This window comes from Cupressus sempervirens, chromosome 5 (genome assembly GCF_028749045.1).
Source record: "Cupressus sempervirens isolate cs-2001-9-10 chromosome 5, ASM2874904v1, whole genome shotgun sequence".
Classification (NCBI taxonomy): domain Eukaryota; kingdom Viridiplantae; phylum Streptophyta; class Pinopsida; order Cupressales; family Cupressaceae; genus Cupressus; species Cupressus sempervirens.
The window spans coordinates 88,786,711-88,793,282 of record NC_143122.1 but is presented as its reverse complement, the minus strand read 5'-3'; the positions used below and the strand labels follow the sequence as shown (position 1 = coordinate 88,793,282).

The window sequence follows — 6,572 nt, the reverse complement described above, 5'->3', positions numbered from 1 at the left end:
GTAGAGATATCAATATGATCTTTTTCAAAGTTGTTATACAAATCATAAAATTTGTTCATCTGAACAATGTTACCCTCAATAGCAATAGCTAAGTTTATCTTTTCTATCTTTGGCTTCCAAGGTTGTCAATCTTTTCTTGCTAATTGCTTTGTTACTATCTCTACTTGTTTGACTTCTTATTATTCTTCTTCTTTATTGCTAGAATCAACAATTGTCAACAATGTCTTTTGTCTTTTGCCTAGTTCGGTGGCTTGTTGCTTGACCCTTTTAGTCTTTGTGGTCACTACTTCCACTAATCTCTTAGATTTTCTCTTCAGCTCACTTGTTTGCACATTGTACACTGCTGCATATGAAATGCTTTTTTTGAAAGATATCTTTGTAATAGATACTAACAAGGGTTGTATATTTAGTATGCCTTATTTCATGGTTTTCTTGACTGCCTCAGACTCACTCTCAGTCATACTGTCCTTTGATAAAGCTTTCTTCATAATATTTTCTATCTTCTTGTGAGAAGCCTTCTCCAAGGATGCCTTATGAGCTAATTGGGTAATCTCATCATATGTTCCAAATCTATATTTTTCTTTATCCTTCTTTGATTTCAACAACAAATCAATATATCCAACTGCAATATCATCACTCAAGTCATAACCTAAGGGATCAAGAAATGTTTCCTAAGCTTCTACTACTTGTATACAAGTAAAATATATATCAATCATAACACAAATGTTATCTTTAAATTTATCTGCAATTGTAGGTGCAATTCTAAATCTCTATCTCATTTCATTTTGAAATGTCCTCATTATCAGGTTTCCACTATCCAATATCTTATCTATAGGATGTCTTCTGCATACTTTTGTGATCTTCTCCATTGTCACTAGTACATTTGACCCCATTTTTAGACCAAAATTTTTGACCATCTATTAAAATGGGGTCAAATTGGTTGAAATAGGCAAGGAAAAATGTGTTTTTTTAAAAATCCATGCTCGTGTTGGTCAAAATTTTGACCAACATGGGGCTTATACATCTTTAAAAAAAGAAACATTTCTCGCTTCATGTCTTTCATGCACGGGTTCATTTCCATTTGCGTGGGTTCCTCAGGTTTTAATGAATTTTCACATAGTTTTTGCAGAGGGTAGGGCTGGTGTTGAAAGTGGATCCAAACCCTGCTATGGATAAGGGATTTTAGCTCTCCCTAGTCATCAACCAATGTAAGTTCAGGGTCTTTTAAAGAAAATGAAATAGAATGTTATCTATAAAAGATGATTCTTGCTTCCCATTAACGCAAAGGAGCCCTTGAATAGTAGGAAACTAGAGATTCTGCAGTACAGAGATGGATCTAAATGTTTCTTGGTGCCAGGTTTTAATCTTTGTGAGTTTCATATTGATAGCTATATTGGTGAATATTGTGGTGAAAATATGGTGGGAGCCTCTTCACACTTAGAAGTTCTATCAAAATCAAGGTATTTACGGACTGCCCTATAGGCTGTTTTATGGAAGCACAAAAGAATTACTTGAAATCCAAAAGCACATCAAGTCAACTCCCTCCAAGATCACACCCCACGATATTGTACATGTGGTTCTGCATTTTGATGTTTAGGAAAAACAATATGGTAAAGATCCTAGCAACAACCTTTCAATTTGAAGAACCAATTTGGTTGTGTGTATTTTGAATTGTAAAATTCGGTGACTTTTGTTTTGAAATTTTCCTGTTTGAATTTTTTTCCCATTATCATTTCAGATCATTCTTTTCATCTCTTATGTGATTAGGCAGGATACTAGTGAATTCTAAAACAATTTTCCAAATGTGATTAGGTAGGATACTAGTGAATTCTAAAATTATTTTCCAAATGTGATTAGGCATGGTATTTATGAATTCAAAAGCAAGAGTGACAACTTATGAATTGCGAAAGTCTAAGAACATAAATGAAAACTTGTTCCATGACAGGAATTATGTGAATTCAAAAACAAGTGACAAGTTTTATGTATTGCAAAATATGTTTAGTGAATTAAAAAGCAAGAGTGGTAGCTTTGCAAATTGTGAAAATTTGATAGCAAGATTTCCATGATGTGATTAGGCAAGGTATTTGTGATTTCAAAACCAAGAGTGATAGTTAAATTAATTGTAAAATCTGATAATAGTAATTAAATCTTGTCCCCTGATGTTGTTAGGCAGTCTATTTGTGAATTCAAAAATAGAGCGACAACTTTATGAATTGTGAAAATATAATAAAGTGATAAAATATTGTTCGTTGGTGTGATTAGGTAGGATATTTGTGAATAAGAAAATAGAGTGAGAGATTATGAATTGTGGAAATCTGATAAAAATAATATGATCTTGTTCCTCTGATGCGATTAGTATATTTGTGAATTAAGAACAAGAGTTACAGCTTTGTGCATTGTGAATATCTCATCATAATGAATAAAATATTGCTCCCTAATGTGTGATTAGGTAGGATATTTGTGTATTGGTTGGGCATTGCAATAAGGCTTGTGGTTCATGACCTAGAGATTATGAAGCAAATTTTGTCCAATAAGTCTGGGCATTACGAGAAGCCTGAGTTCACAATTCAATTGAAACGCTTGGCTGGAACTTATAGCCTTGCACTATCTGAGGGAGACAAATGGGCTCGTCAAAGGAGACTTCTCAATCTAGCCTTTCATTTAGAAAGTTTGAAGGTAAGTGTAAAGTCACCATTTTCTTAATTGGGTCTTCTTGTCTCTATAGGTAAAAGCTATATAACTCAGGAGCACTAATTATCTTAGGATGAATCAAACCAGAAACTTTTTTCATCTCTTCTCATAGATATAGTTTATGGAATTCAAAGAATATGTAGTAAGCTTATTGGGTGATTTCTGTCAATTAATGGTTCCAGTGATGGCAACTAGCACTACCATAATGTTGGAGAAATGGGAAAATGCAATCATTGAGGGTGTGAAAGAAATTGAGGTCTCAAAAGAATTCTGATGCCTAACTTCAGATTTAATAGCCCGGACAACATTTGGTTCTAGTTTTGAGGAAGAAAAACACATATTTAACATGCTAGCTAAACTAACCTTTCTAGCTGGTAAAAGTTATGAAAAAATGTATTTTCCAGGTTCTAGGAAGTGTAGTACCTCCTTCCTTCTTATACTAGTACCTTTTTGTTAAGAAACATTATTGGGTATTTGGCTAAATGAATAATTGATCTTATATATTTCCATTGAACATCATTAAGGTGGACATTAAATCAATACTTTCATATTTCAGATATAAAATATGTCTCTTACTATTGTTTTTTCAATTTTTGGAAGGTTCTTTCCTACTCCAAGTAATTTAAGGTCTTGAAAGTTAGAGATCGATATTGAAAAATCATTGATGGAGATGATCTTTGATTACAAAAAGAATGTTGAGATGAGGAAACATGATAGCTATGACACTGATCTTTTGGGTCTAATGATGAATTCTTATAAGAATGAATTGAAAGACAGAGATAATTTTGGGCTTATCTCTTCAAAACATGGTTGATGAGTGCAAGACTTTCTTTACTGCAGGGAGTGAGACTACTGCTACTTTACTCACATGGACACTCATTGTACTTGGAATGCACATAGATTGGCAAGGTCAAGCAAGGGAGGAAGTGCTTCAAATCTTCAACAAAGAAACTCCAAAATTTGATGCCTTCTCTAGCCTAAAATTTGTAAGAATAAATAGAGTTTAAATTTTTGCATTATATATCATTACTATTTTGTTTCTAGATCATATTGTATAAGATCTCGTTTGCAATAACATTTTTGATCTACTCTATCATTCATCATCAAAACAATTTAGTGTACAATAACTGCTTTTACAAGTTCAATCTTTGCCAAGGAGTATAACCCATGACTCATTTTCAGGTGAAAATGATTTTGTATGAGGTGTTGAAGCTTTATCCTCCAACAACAGTTATAACAAGAAAGGCATGCAAAAATATGTAGCAAGGGAACTTGACTATCCCAACAGGCACAAACGTTATGCTACAAACTATCTTGGTGCACCATGATGAAGAGTTGTGGGGGAAAGATTCCAATGAATTCAATCCCCTAAGATTTAGTGAAGGGATTTCAAAGGCCTCTACCCATCGTGCTATATTTACAAGTTTTGGGCTGGGACCAAGAATCTGTATAGGCCAAAATTTTGCATTGATTGAAGCCAAGGTGATATTGATAATGATCTTGCAGCGTTTCTAATTTTTTCTCTCCCCTACATATATTCATGCCCCTATATTGGTTTTCATGCTTCAACCACTACATGGAGCTCAAATCATGTTCCAAAAGTTACACTAATGTCAGACCATTACAAATTTACAATGTTTTTCCTATCTTGAATCTCAACATTCGATAAATTGGTACAAGTGACTAGAAAAAAAAAAAGGAGTTATGCTTTTTCCCAATTGTTGTCTTCCAATCTGGAATTCGATTCTACTGGAATTGATTTAGGAATATTTGAAACTGAAGAATACGATCTCACTACAATCCAGTCATTTTTAAGAAGTACTTGTGCAAAAGGCCTAGGAATGTCAAGGGCCAAAATTGGAATAGTCTAAGAAAGGCTAGAAGAATAGAATCCCATATACTTCTTTGAATTGTTAGAGTGTGCATTACAAGTGTGAAATAAAGAAGTTGGTCTTCAAGCCAAAGAAAAAGAAAATAAGTTTATTTAGCAGAATAGTGGCATTCTCTTTACTATATTTATTGAAATATTGATTTTAGGTACAGAATGAGTTAGCAGAAGGTGCAAAGATCATGGGTACTAGATTCAAAACACCAACCTACCAAAAAGATAACCCTTAAATTGATCATGTTAAGTTCTCCATAAAAGGAACATTGAATAGGTAGGAAGATAAAATTAAAAAATAATATAGTAGCAAATCAAGATTGTACAAGGGACAAAAGATGTAGAAGATGTAGAGAGTAAGGCTAGTTTAGATGCCCTAGGGATTAAAATTTAAAACCACATTAAAAAAAAAAAGTAATAACATTTGGATATCAAAAGAGATCAACATTTTGATTAATAAGACTTATATCTTAGAAGGTAGCAATGCCATACTCAATTGTCTAGCCAACACATGTGATATCTCAATGCAGTTTAACCTTTCATATTTATTGCTTTTGTTGGTCGAATTTATGGGATAAAAACCCTAATTCATCATTGAATTTTTCTAGACACTTCATCAAACATTTAGAAAACATAGATGAATTTGTCTAGACACTTCATCAAACATTTAAAAAACATGATTTTTATCATCAATGTTTCAGATCACACTATGTGATCCATCATCAGGATGTTCATGCAAATGAAGAAAGGAGGAAAAATCCAAAGGCGATTAAAATATGACCATCAGTGAAAGCGAGGTGGTGACAGGAAGGTGAAAATAAGAATAAAGTATGTGTGAATCACAAAAGATCAAATAACAGAACAAGATAAACTGGTGACCTTTCTGACCCACTTTCTTGACACTTGTTTGCTTACTTTAAAAGGTACTTATTGAAGGGTAAATGGATATGCCTAAATTATAAGAGAGGATATGGCCAGTTCACTGCTGCATTGTTGTAGGGTGTCACCATACTGCATTGTCCACATCAAAAACTTTGCTACTAATGCATAGATGACAGAGTTCTTCAATCATTGACAATTCGTTGGATGAATATTTTGTGCAAGATTTTATCAATTATGAAAGGCAAGGACCCACCTGATCTAGTGGGTAGTTATCAAATCCTTGATTTAAAATGGATACCAAAATCTCTGTTAAAATTTTCATCTACTTGGATGGATCCCTAAAAACTAGTTAGAGGTAAAGGATCTTGATTTAATTTCTGTGTCTAGTTTTGCCTGTGGAGGATTAGATTTTAATGGTTTTAAATTTTTATTGGTAGCACATGTCTCCTGCATAATTAATCTATGTTCATTTTGAATATTACAAGTGACTTTTGGCCGTCAACAGTATTGTTTCCATCTCTTAACATTTCCCCCCTAGTGGTAGCATTTTTGATGAATAGAGCAATCTCTATGGGTTGAAGATAGTGCACCAGTGACCAACTCCATCTTTTGAACCTACCATAGGTTGTGCTGTAACATCCTCCATTGGTTCAAAAAGTGTTGAATAAGTGTTGGAATGTCAACAACATCTAAATCTACTATGTGGTAATCCTAATACCATCTCTTTTGTTGAATAAAAAATTTATGATTAGGAATTGATGCCAAATATCTATTTTGTTGGGCTTAGCTACATTGTGATCTCTTTCCAGAGAGGCAAAGTGAACATAAGATCCATTACAAGCATGACTGGGTAAGTGCGAAGTTGTTTGCACCTAGGGATGACAACAAAACCAAATTAAAAAAGACCAATGAACATGCTTAAGTGTCTCCAAGATTGGAGTTGTTACTGAGAGCTGTAGACAGTCTAAGGGTTTAACTTCTATCTGACATCTCTTACAGATCATATATTTCAATTTTTACTTGGGGCTTTCTAATTTTCTGAAAGCAATTGGTTGAATATAATTTGAAAGCATTTTGTTTCATAAGCCTTTGCCAATTAAAGAGCTATATCATTATT

At 33.4% G+C, this 6,572-nt stretch overlaps 1 pseudogene; it reads left to right on the top strand.

The window, feature by feature from the left end:
- The first annotated feature begins 1,330 nt into the window (after window positions 1–1,330).
- Window positions 1,331–4,302, top strand: LOC149554682 (cytochrome P450 CYP72A616-like; annotated as a pseudogene).
- Window positions 4,303–6,572: the final 2,270 nt, after the last annotated feature.